This window comes from Cynoglossus semilaevis, chromosome 1 (genome assembly GCF_000523025.1).
Source record: "Cynoglossus semilaevis isolate Cse_v1.0 chromosome 1, Cse_v1.0, whole genome shotgun sequence".
Lineage (NCBI taxonomy): Eukaryota > Metazoa > Chordata > Actinopteri > Pleuronectiformes > Cynoglossidae > Cynoglossus > Cynoglossus semilaevis.
In genome coordinates this window covers 22,149,056-22,161,972 of record NC_024307.1, presented here as the reverse complement: position 1 = coordinate 22,161,972, position 12,917 = coordinate 22,149,056, and the positions used below count along the sequence as shown (strand labels likewise).

General features: G+C 37.5%; 1 non-coding gene across 1 annotated transcript; it reads right to left on the bottom strand.

Annotated features, from left to right (window-relative positions):
* Positions 1-12,221: 12,221 nt before the first annotated feature.
* Positions 12,222-12,303, bottom strand: trnas-uga (transfer RNA serine (anticodon UGA)). The gene has a single exon. It is a non-coding gene; the product is annotated as a tRNA-Ser (tRNA).
* Positions 12,304-12,917: the final 614 nt, after the last annotated feature.

The window sequence follows — 12,917 nt, the reverse complement described above, 5'->3', positions numbered from 1 at the left end:
CTTTATTTCCACACCCAAGTAACAATCTTTATAACGTGTTTTTTTGCTGGTGTCATCACATCTTGGTTTTTCAGCCGAGTTAATAAAAGCCTTTTGGCCTAAAACCAGTAAGCACATTTGGGCCATTTTTGGCTGAAAATGTTTGGTGGCCAAATATTCGGTGCATTCCTATTGACAAAAATTGCAAAAATATTAAAAAAATAAAAATAAGAATTTAACTTATTTCACATGATTCCTGTAACAAGATGTCAATAGAGATAGAGTTTCTTCTTTTATTAATGCCTCAAACTGAAATTAAGCGATTCTCCTAATTAAATATATGTTTAATCAATACACTAAACATATCACTTTCTGTGCATTATCTATATTTATTTTTAACATTTTAATTTTAAGCTTAGTTTATGCGTTAAAGCAGCAGCTCCGACATACAGTAAGTCGTCGCATAGTTGCACAAACATGGAACAAATTGGCAATTCAGTATGGACTGGAGTGTGACAAGTGCATACATCATTTATATAGCATCTGTAATTATTCAGTGGAGGCTGGAGTGCTGAGTCACATGGTCATTGTTTCACATGGTCTTAAAGTTGTACTGTTAAACAAAGCTGAATGTCTTCTACTCTAATAACAATTCAAATCTGCAACACGTGCCAGTACTTGGCAAGAAGACAGAATGGGTAAATGGAACCTCCTCATGCGTACTGTTCAACTTGAAAAGTTCTTTACCATATGTTATCAAGATAAAGATGTAAAACTTCATAAACACAAATATTCTCAGACAGTCCAATCTTACATGTTAGATTTTTGCTCAAAGTTTTTGAGAATTCCAGATGTCAGTATTTGGCACGTTAAACTAAGTCTTTTATACGGATTCATAACCTAACCTAAATCTTGGCAGCCACACCTAAGCCATATTTGGCACGTTAAACTAAGCCTTTTATACTGATTCATAACCCTAAATCTTGGCAGCCACACCTAAGCCCCAAAGAGCTGATTCTCTAAAGTCCAAGAGCAAAGAAAACGTGATTCATTTTGCTTCTGTTACTTCATTAGCAAGAAGAATAGTGATGGAACGGAAGTTGGCTTGGCAGTCTCACACGACGTTTTTAAAAAATGACAAAATTAAATATATTCTTGGAGGGTTAAACATAAACTCGTCAAAAAATCTTCTAATGTATTCCAACAAACTTGCCCCACTTCTCTCTCCATATGTGATTCAAAGGTAAAATTCCTACACCACAATTATCACACAGTTAGGCAAGTGGATGTCTAAAAGAAGACGTTTCACCTCTCATCCAAGAGGCTTCTTCAGTTCTAACTGGTGTAGGGGAGTACAGCAAATATATGAGTACAGTATACTCTACTTTTTCGTTTGTTTAAAATATTTCAATTTCATTACTTTTGTTTGTTGTGGGTAAGGTGGGAGTATTAATACAGTGACTTAACAGAACGCACCATAATTAATAATCCATATATTTCTGAATATCAACTAATGTACTGTCAATGTATTTTTATTTTAGAGATTTCAAATTAAGTTTCAAATCACAAACTTACAGCTTAAAATCACCACACTTGTTTTGATTTTGGATAAAGTGGACATCTGCAAATACCAAAAAGTGTCCTATCAGGCCCTGATCAGCGTCGGTTTAGTGCGTTGTAATGAGTGTTAATAGTGGGGTGGGAGTCAATGACATAATTCCTTAAGAAACGTTGGCCACAACCTTTGCTGCATATGCGAAGAAAAACTGCATCATCCTCCTGGTCCATCCTCTCTGCGCCTGATGGACAGAGACAAGTTCTCCGCAACAAGTGAGCTGAACCCTCCCCCTCCTCCTCCTCCCATACACAGCTCACCTCACCCTATCCCACAGAACAGATGGTTCATCTGAGACGTGACGCACGAATATAAGCAAAAGCGGAAGTAACGAGAAGATGAGAAGAAAGATATCAACACAGCAGGATGAATACGCTATTGCTAATGTTAATAACCAGGAAACACGCAAGAAACAATAAAATGGTATAGGTTGTTAGCCTTGTCGCATATCGGTAATATGGAAAAGTATTGAGAACACATTAAAACTGGTAATAATTATGTATTGAAACATGAAGACATCCCAGTGGAGCCATTTTGTTTTCTTTATTTCCATGTCGTTAGGAGAATAGTTAAAATATTAGTTAAACGTTAACATGATTGAGGTTGAATAAGTTGTGGCGCAACCTATACTTCGAGTCTCTTATATGCGGGTTATTGAATCATCATCACAGACAGATATGTGGATAAAAATATATAACTATTAAGATTCTAAGATAATATATACCATAAAAATATGGTATTAGAATTGCGTACCATTTTTGTGTGCACTCAATGGTGAGCTCCTGAAAGGACGCAGCAAACTGAAACTTGGCCGCTTTCTTTCCGACACGCTGAAGCCTCTTCCACACAGAAGTCATGCTGGGCTTTTAAAATAATATTCCACAGACATTGAAAACCAATGTCGTATCAGTTCTGGTCGCTTGGTTCCAGTCCCTGAAAGTGCAGAAGGTCCAGCTGCTCCGCTCAGTTCCTCTGTGCAGGGTGGGTCAGTGTACATAAGCAGCTCTCTCCAGCTTCCCCACCATCGCTCATCTGACAGTTTCACAAAATAAACACATGACTCAGGACCAAAAAGCGTCACAAGAGGCTTTAGTCAACGCCTATAAGTGAAACCTTCAAAATAAAAGACTCGGGCATTCGGCCTGGACGCCAAGATACGTAGTTACATTTTTAAATAAAAATTATACGATCTACCAGGTCTCGTGAGAGAAACATGCTACCAAATCAACCAAAATCATCATAAAAAACAATAATTTTTAAATAAAGTTTATTATAGTTTTTTGTTAACTTTTAATATATTAAACTGTGATTTTTCATTTACTAGCAAAAATGCATAACTGGATGTAAATTTTGGGTGAGAAAAACTTGCACATTGAGGCATTTTTGAGACGCTTTATTTTAAATCCTCCTCCACATGATCCGGTCTTTTTTCCCTTACTTGCATACACAATAAAAATCTTTTAATGTCTGACACCTTTCCTTGGTGATCACAGTCATTCTTTTGGTAACCTTAGCTTCTTGTATTGCTTCCTTGTTCTTAATGATGGTACCGTTGCTGTTCTAACTACTTTTTTAGTTGGTGATTTATGGAATAAAAAAATAAATAAAAGAAATAGCACAACGCCAAATGATGGCAAAATCGGACAACAGTTCTTAGTGTGTGTATCCCAAGTATAACTTTAAGGACAATATCTCCCCCAAAATCAGAACTTACTGCTTTTTTCATAAATTAATTAATTTATTGGTGTAAAGATATGGCTGTAACAGGTAGGTTCACCCTTGACAACAGACACAGGTAACATTTAACAGTCTAGATGCCGGATCCTATGAATATATGGGGAGGCCTGTTTAACTAAGGTGCTGCACCTGCGTCATCACTCCAATGCTCTCCCTCCAGCAGCTGAGCGATGATTTTGTTCTCATAAACTTGTTACTTTAATCTTGTAAATGTACAACTTTATACTCATCATACTCAATTCTTTAGTTTATTCTTGTAAACATACAATAACAAACATGACTAATTTTATTAGCCCCTCGATTACAGACATATTGTCCTCTGTCGCTAGTGTCAGTTTTTCCATTGACATCTGATGACCTTGCTATTTATAGCTCAAATTGTTTCCTTCTCATGGGTCATTGTGTTTCGTAATGGTATACTACACATTCATACAGAGGCTTGGAACCATGTGAAGGTAAAAAAAAAAAATACACAAATTCTTTCAAATTAAGCCAGACGTGTTCTTAAACCTCCAAAACGTGATGTATTGTGGAGTCAGGGTGAGGTGGTGACTTCTGTTTGTTTATCTGTGGCCGGTGCAGACGTGCAGCGACACTGGTCAGTGAAGACATGTCAAGAGTTCACTATAAGCTAATGTAGAAAGATTTGAAGGTGAACATGTATTTTTTAAGTTTCAGTGAATGGATACTTTCAATATCTTCTGTATTCAATATCTTCTTTTTAAATGATAATGTACAGGCCTAGTGGCCTGCTGAAAGATTGTAAAATAAACTTACCTCTCATAAAAACACAAAGTGCATTTAAGTCAATTGCTGGATCATTTCTCACGCATGCTGCTTTATTCCCACATCCAAGCAATGATCTTTATAACACGGATCACGTACAGTTGCGTCAAAGTGCAGAGGATCCGAATCCATCTTAGTGAAACTTGTGCTCACAGACTCTTTTAGTCTACTTATATTGTTTTCACTCCGTGGTCTGTCTCAACTTCTTTGCTTAGAAGACGCTTCCATTACTGAAGCAACAAATACACAAAACATAATACAATTATAATATTATTAAAAGGCCAAAATGCTTTTTACTCACCAAAATTATTACTGCGTCCTTCTCTTTTTCCTTGAGATGAGTTAAATTACTCAGATTTTCAAATTATCAGTGAGTGGAGTTCTAACAAGTCCTTTTCTGCACCCCTTCTAATGCTGAAAGTCCAGTCTGTCCTGTTGTATATATGGCATAAGTTGTAGTCTACTTCAGACTGAGACTGTCTGCTTGGCGGAAGCAGTGAATGCAGAGAAAACCTTCGCATTAAGCTACAGATTCAGTTTCTTAGATTCGAGACAGTGTGTTCTTTGACCATTCAATCAAATCACTGACGGCATTGGTGTGGCTAACGCCAATCTCATTGTTTGAAAAAAATTCCAGGCTCCAGCAAAGCTGATTCTAAAGACCTTTGGACAAATTTCTGTCACCATGGCAACACATGAGGCTGAAATATGATTGGATAAAAAACTTGATATTATATAAATATATTGATGATAAATATATTGGAAAATAAGTCACAGGTTCTGAAACTCTTTAGGTTATGGCTCGTGAGCTATTCTGATGACTGCATCTTGCTGTCAGATAAATCTTAGCTGGAATTTCATAAGAAAATAAGTAATAAATAATTCCTCTGAAGTTAAAGTAAAACATTACAGAATTCATATATATATATTCATATATAAAAAAACATTCACGTGCATTTTGGGTGACAGCGTACTTTCTTTGCGTTGCGTTAAATAATTGTGGTTGATACATCACCTTTTATTTCTGGCATGAAAAGTGAAAACAAAGTCAGTTCATTTTGTAGCAACACACACATCTAAAAATATTGAATAAATGACTGTTGCTCTCCAGCGTTCACAACTCTAATCAGCAGGGGTGTTACACAATTAAGATTTTTCCTACATGGTGTGTTTTTCATGGCAAGTGCAACCATATATTTATGACGCCGTTACACATTTGAATCCATACATTCGTTTTTTGCTCTGGAGCCAATCGCATCAAAACTATGAAGCACCAGAAGTCGTATTATCAATCAAATCAATCAAATTTTATTTATATAGCCCACATTTACAAAATACAGTTTGTCACATGGGGTATTAGTGGTAAGAAGTCTTTTATGCATTGGATAGTATAACTATTATTTATTTTTATTATTTTTTAAATTGTAATAACATTTTTAATATTTATTATACTATTCACACCTTTAGTTATTTTCAGAGCAAAATAAAATGCATGGCTCTCATAGAAATGTAGAACTGTTTTGTATCAGTTCAACAGACTGGTTCCTCAAAAAAGAAAACTTTTGTTTTGGCCTTGCACAAAGAAACTGCCCCGCTATGTCTTGACTCAACATGTTGAGATTATCAGAGTTAAATGATCATTCTTCCAGTGCTTGTACAGCTGCACTTGTGGCATACAACTAAGCTGACTTCATGTCAGGGGACATAACATACCCAGTTAATCAAGGTTGGTGAGTAAATACATTTTGTCTTAAAAATATTCTTTTTTATTGTTATGTTATTTTATTTTTATATGTTATTTTTGATGTTTTCATTTATGTCACAGCTGTGGCCGAATTGTGCTTTGTGGGTTTGTTGCTCTAGTAATGGCATTTTTATGGCTACATGAGTTGTCCTTAATGTAACAACTAGTTATACTACATTTCTGCACAATACTGATGGTTTCTGTCGACATAAAGATGTTATTAAAATGTGAATTTATTCGGGCAAGACGCCACTAAAGCCCTAGGTGAGATATACAAGACACGGCCCTGATCTTGTTATTTCCTTCAACCTCTGCAGGTGTCTAATCACAGAAGTATTGTTGTACTATATCAGCCAATTGGTTTTGTCTCAGTTAGGGATGGCTCGATCCAATACCGAGGATCAGTTCCAGATCAAATATTGGTCAAAATTTCAGGATCAAGCATAAAAAAACAAACAACAAAAAACAGCTATAGCCCATCCGCTCCAATACCTAAGCCCAAACAGCTCAACTTAACTCAACATGCCCTGCCCTTCAGGAATGTCAACACTACCGCCTCAGCAACACCACCCCACAGCATACTGGAGGAAAAATTATATCAAACTATTATCAGTATCAGCAGAAAATGGAAGTTGCAGTACTAGTATTGGACATAAAGAAGTTACATTGAGCCACCCCTAATCTGATTACATCTTGCAGGTCAGCTTGCACCTTGTTGGGATGTGCTGCTTTCTCTTTGCAGAGTCCACACCTGCGCTTCTGTCTGGTGATGAATCTAGGCCTGCCATAGAGTCCATACTCCTCTGGCATTTGGTAGTTCTGTGTATTACCAGATACCTACCCTATCAACCTGTTGTGTATGCTATGTATGGATCAGTCAATCCATGACAACCCTCCTTGATCATTCATGATGGGTAGTTTTCCAGTGTCTGTGTCTTTCGTGTTATGCCTGAATACTGGCAGGTTGTAGGGAATGATGGCCTTGATCTCGTTCAGATAGTTTCTCTCAAACGGCATAACTTTTGAGGCCAATCCCTGTTAGATCCCTGGAAGAAAACGTTTAGTACGAACCAAAAGGGTTGTTGAGATGGTGAGGAAGAGAGTCCAAAGGAATCCTCGCAGGAGCATGAGGGCAACAGCAAAGGAAGTAAATATCTCAAGAACTTCACTGAGAAGAATTGTCAAACAGGATCTCTGACTGAAAGCACTAAAAATGCAACACAGACACCTGATTTCAACCGCTTCAAAGAAAAAACGGCTCGACAAGGGGCAAATGATGCTGCAGGAGATCCAGAGTGCCGCAAACAAAGTCCTGGTTTGGTATGATGAAAAGATCTTCACCGTTCAGGCAGTGGTCAATTCCCAGAATGACAGGGTTTGTGTACAGCACCTACCCGAAGGCTGCAGAACTAATTTCCATCGTCAGAAACGAGCTGAAGTCATGGTGTGGGTTGCGGTTGCGTCTGATGGCTCAAAGTCTCCTTTGGTCTTGATTCAGGAGGGTGTAAAAGTGAACAGCCAGGTCTACTTACAAATGCTTGAAGAAAAAGTGTTGCCATGGGGTACCAATGTGTTTGGAAACCAGTATATCTTCACACAAGATGGTGCACCTGCTCACTCGTCCAATGTCACGCAGGCCTGGTGCAAGCAGCACTTTCCTGGCTTCTGGGACAAGAACATGTGGCCTCAGTCAAGTCCGGACATCAATCCGATGGATTTTGTGATCTGGTCTATTCTGGAGAGGGAGGTCTCAAGAGTATCTCACAGCAGTGTCAACACTTTGAAGAAAGCTTTGATGAAGTCATGGTCAGAACTTGATGCAGAGACAGTGTGGTGCTCATGCCAGGCAGTCCCAGGTCATCTCCAGGTCATGTGAAAAATATTTTCCCTGCATACCACTAGAGAGCGCTCGCGTATCACTGGTGGTACACGTACCACCGTTTGAGAACCACTGGCATAGAGCATGATGTTATCCATGTGTAAATGGCGAAGTGGTCAAGGCGTTTGAATTGAAATCCAATGGGATCTTCCTGTGCAGGATTGAAACCTTGGGCGCAGCATTTTCAATGGTTTCCCCAGTGCGGGATCAATAAAGTTCAGCCTTTACCTATTTGAGAGTTTTTAGGCATTGATGTACATAAAAATACGTTTTGTTTTGTACATAGAGCCTCATCCTGTACATCTCATCCATCTACCTGCAATAAAACTGTAGTCGAACTGGGACAACGTTTGTGTCCCCTTTTTTCTGCTTGTGACCACTCCCTGAGATCGCCCTGATCTCTATATTTGGTATATGCCACATGAAGTTTGTCATCCATAGGCCTATCTAGTTCTTGATGAAGGTGCTTAGAGTCACCTTAATGTTATACAGTCTCTGACATTCCAGTGCCAATGTGTGCTAGAACCTTGGTTTTGAAGGACTGTGCAGTATGTGAGTTAGCACTGAGAAGGTAATCAGATCTGCACCCGTATCATATCATGACCTTTTGTAAATATAGCTTGGCAAAAATAAACAGCTGTGACTGTCTGTCACTGTTACCAAGAGACAGCAAGGCAATAAGTCTGCACCACGCGCATTGTAGGTCAACTGACATGACACTGCTTCAGCAACCATTTTATAAATAGCCTTGCATGTCTGACTCTCAGACTCATTATCTATGCATTTATAACTGATGAATAAACACACAAGTTTTGCTATAGTTTTTTTTTATTTTTCTGCCTGTAATTGTCCAACAGAAACACTAGCCACATGATGGTTTATCTGAGCAATGACGGCGATACAGAAAGCGAATGAGAAAGTCAAGTGAAAGTGAACTACTTGTCATTGTGACACAGCATACCACTGCACACAACAAAGTGTGACCTCTGCTTTTAACCCATCACCAAAGTGAATAGTGGTCAGCTGTAAGCGCCTGGGGAGCAGTGTGTGGGGACGGTGTCATGCTCAAAGCACCTCAGTGGTAACTTTGGCAGCTGGTGGACTCGAACCTGAAGCCTTCTGGACCCATGCCGCTTCCTTAACCATAACCACCAAGCCACCACTGCCCCTAAAGAGAAAATGTAGAGGAGTGAGACAACAAAGCAGCAAAATGACTGTGAATGTGACATTACCGTGCACTGAGCAGAAAATTACATTTGACTGAATTGTTTAGCTTATTTATTTTATTTTATATTGAGCAAGTATATATAATACAGGCATCCATATGGGCTAAACATTAAATCTTTACTTTATTGTGTTGTCTGTAGATTTAATTATTATCAGAGTCGTAGTTATAATTGTTCTTTCTTTAGATGCAAGATTTGTTTTACTTTTGTTATAGTAGAGTTGTGTGAGATTAGAAATACTGAATTACCTCATACACAGACACACACACACACATATCTGTATATATATGTATATATATAAATATATATACATACATAAGAATACATTTACAGGACAAAAGAAAGAAGTACATAAGCCATCATGTGTACTTTTCCTAAAAGCATTGCTTGCACATCATTTGTTATACATGTTTTTTTTTAAAGGCTACATGCCTATTGTTGCCCTGAATTGTAGTGTCAAAACAACTAAATTAAAGTGAATCACACATGGTTCACTGTGGCTTTTGACACTTATATATACGTACAAGCAAATTCTGAAGAAAAAAAATGCAACAGCAATAAAAACCTTTGTCCCGCATCTTACGCAAATCTTCTCTGTTTGATTTTAAGGAAAGCATTTTGTGCCAATGGAATCCTTTCCCGGTTGCACCGGTCTCTGGTGGAGTCGTATTTGAGGCTAAACAATCCCTTTACAAAAGCCAGAGAAAGCTTTCAGTGTTGGATAAAAGTCATTACACTTTGCAATACAAAAGTCTAGTCCTGTGTCACAATTGAGAGCTTGTAAAGACTCTTATATCTCCTAATCTCTTGTCTTAAGATGTTGGTGGACATCCTTTATCTAGGCGTGTCTGTTCTGAAGAACTAGAAAACTGAAGAAACCTCTCAGATGAGAGGTGAAACGTCTTTATATAAAAACAAACAAAAGTACTTTGTCGAGTTGCCCTCGACGGTACTTTGTCGACTTGCCCTCGACGTAACTATTGGACTTGTATCTCTAAGAGTGAGACTGTGTGAATTAAACAACTAATTTACTCCCTGTTCAAATTCTGAGAGGTGACATAACATAATGTGACCCAGTAAGGCTTCAATGGGTTAAAAGCAGAGGCTCAGTTTCGACTCTTATATCTCCTAATCTCTTGTCTTAAGATGTTGGTGGACATCCTTTATCTAGGCGTGTCTGTTCTGAAGAACTAGAAAACTGAAGAAACCTCTCAGATGAGAGGTGAAACGTCTTTATATAAAAACAAACAAAAGTACTTTGTCGAGTTGCCCTCGACGTAACTATTGGACTATTGGATCTCTAAGAGTGAGACTGTGTGGATTAAACAACTAATTTACTCCCTGTTCAAATTCTGAGAGGTGACATAACATAATGTGACCCACTAAGGCTTCAATGGGTTAAAAGCATAGGCTCAGTTTCTTTCTATCCCCGTGGTACAATGACAATACAGACCATAAAATAAAAAGATAATGCTCCAGGAGTTCATGTAGTGACACCAGCTTTGGCCAATCATCACTTGGGACACATCCAGGAGTCTAAACGGCACCAATGTTTAACAATCCAAATGTAAAACAACACTTTTCATGTTTTTGTTAGAAAAATGACTATTTTAAAATACTTTTGTTGGCATTAAAAGGGTTGAAATCCTTACATTGAAACTGGTAAATAATGAGCATAAGTGGATGTCTACACCAGTCCATTAAAACCCCTAATTTAAATAACTGTTGTCATATGTTCTGCGTTTTCTTGTTGTATTAGTCATTTTCTTTTTTCACTCTACATTAAACATCCGTTTCTTTTTATATATACGTTTAAAAGTTAGCCCTGAGAAATAGAAATTACTTCATTTACGTCGGTTTTATTTTGGAATGAAGCGCCGTTGCGCACCACTGACTTCCGTTTTCTGTGGCTGGCTACCGCAGTTTAACACCAGGAAATCGTGTAATACAAGTTTAACTGCTAAACGAAATGTTCCCAATGTTTTCTTTAGTTGTTGTTTTTTTTTTTTAACTTGTGATTAAACGTCATTAACGTAATGAGACGTGTAACACATTTGTTACGTTTTTTCACATTTGGAGCATATATTTCTTCTTTTTTTGTAATGATGATAGTCGTAAAAGAATAGTCTTAAAAACTCCCCCCAAAAAACAATTGTTTGTATATTATGTGTTGAGTGTGGCGGTGCATACCAAAACACTCAAATAAATAAATCGCGAAATTTATTTATTTTTAAACCCAAAACATGTCTTCTGTTTTTCTAAAGTAACCTCGCTTTATGACCAGCATTTAAATGTTAGTTCGCATATAATTCAATATTTTCAGTATTAGTGTTGCTAAGACCGACTCTTTTTACTGACTCTGTTGTTTTACTCTCTAAAAGTAAATAGTCGTTGCTTCAGCTGACAATGTATAATACACAAAATTCCACAAGCTATTCAAACCATGTGAAAATCTAAGAAAGCAACTACACAACACAATTAAGTGACTTGTGTCCTGCATCCTTCCTGCCATTGTTGTTTAACAGCGCGACAGTGACTTAGTAGCTGTCACGTGACAAATAAACGAGAACGAACGTACTGCTCGTCACGCAGCCTGAGCTGTGAACGCTGAACGATACACATGAACGATTCGGATGAACGACAACGAAAAAGACCCGTTCAGTCCGAATTGCCTGTTACGGGATAGCTAGTAGAGGACAAGTGAATGTAAAACCGATTTTGACAATTAATGAGACAATTAAAACAAAAAGTAACAACATGTTCCTTAAAATATTTACATGGTGCATTTATTGTGTCCAAAATGGGACATTAATGTTATTATTATTAGTAGTATTGTTGTTTTTGTATTTGTTGTCGTTGTTTTTATTGTTATTATTTTTATTATTTATGGCAGAGTATTACACAAAATCAACATGTTGACATATTCTTCAAAAGTATTTATTGATAAACACACTTATAACACACTTTACATTCTATACACAACACTATACACATCTACGGGACACGAATAAAGTTAAATAGCAAACGTTAAATAAGAACAAAGTTAAATAAAACCAAACCAAACGAAAAAAATATCCGTATGAGTCGTGAACTCATCATTTCTGTTTCCTGTGCTGACTGTGCATGTGGCGAAAGTTAATGCATGAAAATGAATGAATGAGAGGAGTCAATACTTCCGTGTCATATGAAAAACGGGTTTATATGGACGAACAGTTCACAAAAGACACATCACTGTATTTCGATTAAAAATCAAAACGCTGCGAGCAGGGTTCGAACCTGCGCGGGAAGATCCCATTGGATTTCAAGTCCAACGCCTTAACCACTCGGCCATCGCAGCCTGCCATTGACAGGCACAGAATTCCTTTAAGTCACGTGACATATTTTAGATATAACCTTTTTCCACCCATTGAATAATGCCGCACCAGATACACTCCTTGTTACCCATATAGCTTATATCACAAATGTCATCAGTCAATTCAAAAGTAATTTTAAACAAATCATTGCTGGTTTGCTGATATGATTGTCATAACCAATCAACCCACAGCAATAACCAGAAAGAGCCAGATGATGACAGCAGAGCACTGTCAATATAGTTAAAAACTCAATAGGTGACAGCCTTAGAGACTTTTTCATCTAGCACACTAGTGATGTAACATTTCCTTTACGAGGAGTCACAAAAAAAAAACAGATTAGTGTATCAAATAAAACTTGTCCGCTAACACAGCCGCGTAATACAAGGTAGTAACTATTTGTTCATTCGTATAAGCTCTGTCACCCTCTGGTGATAACCCAACAATAATTCAGTGCAATAACCACAATCTCGATTTACATTACAATTATATTTCAATATACCATCATATTGCTATTTTATATTCTAAGTATATGTTTATGTATATGTGTGTATATATGTGTGTGTGTATATCCATCCATCCATCCATCCATCCATCCATC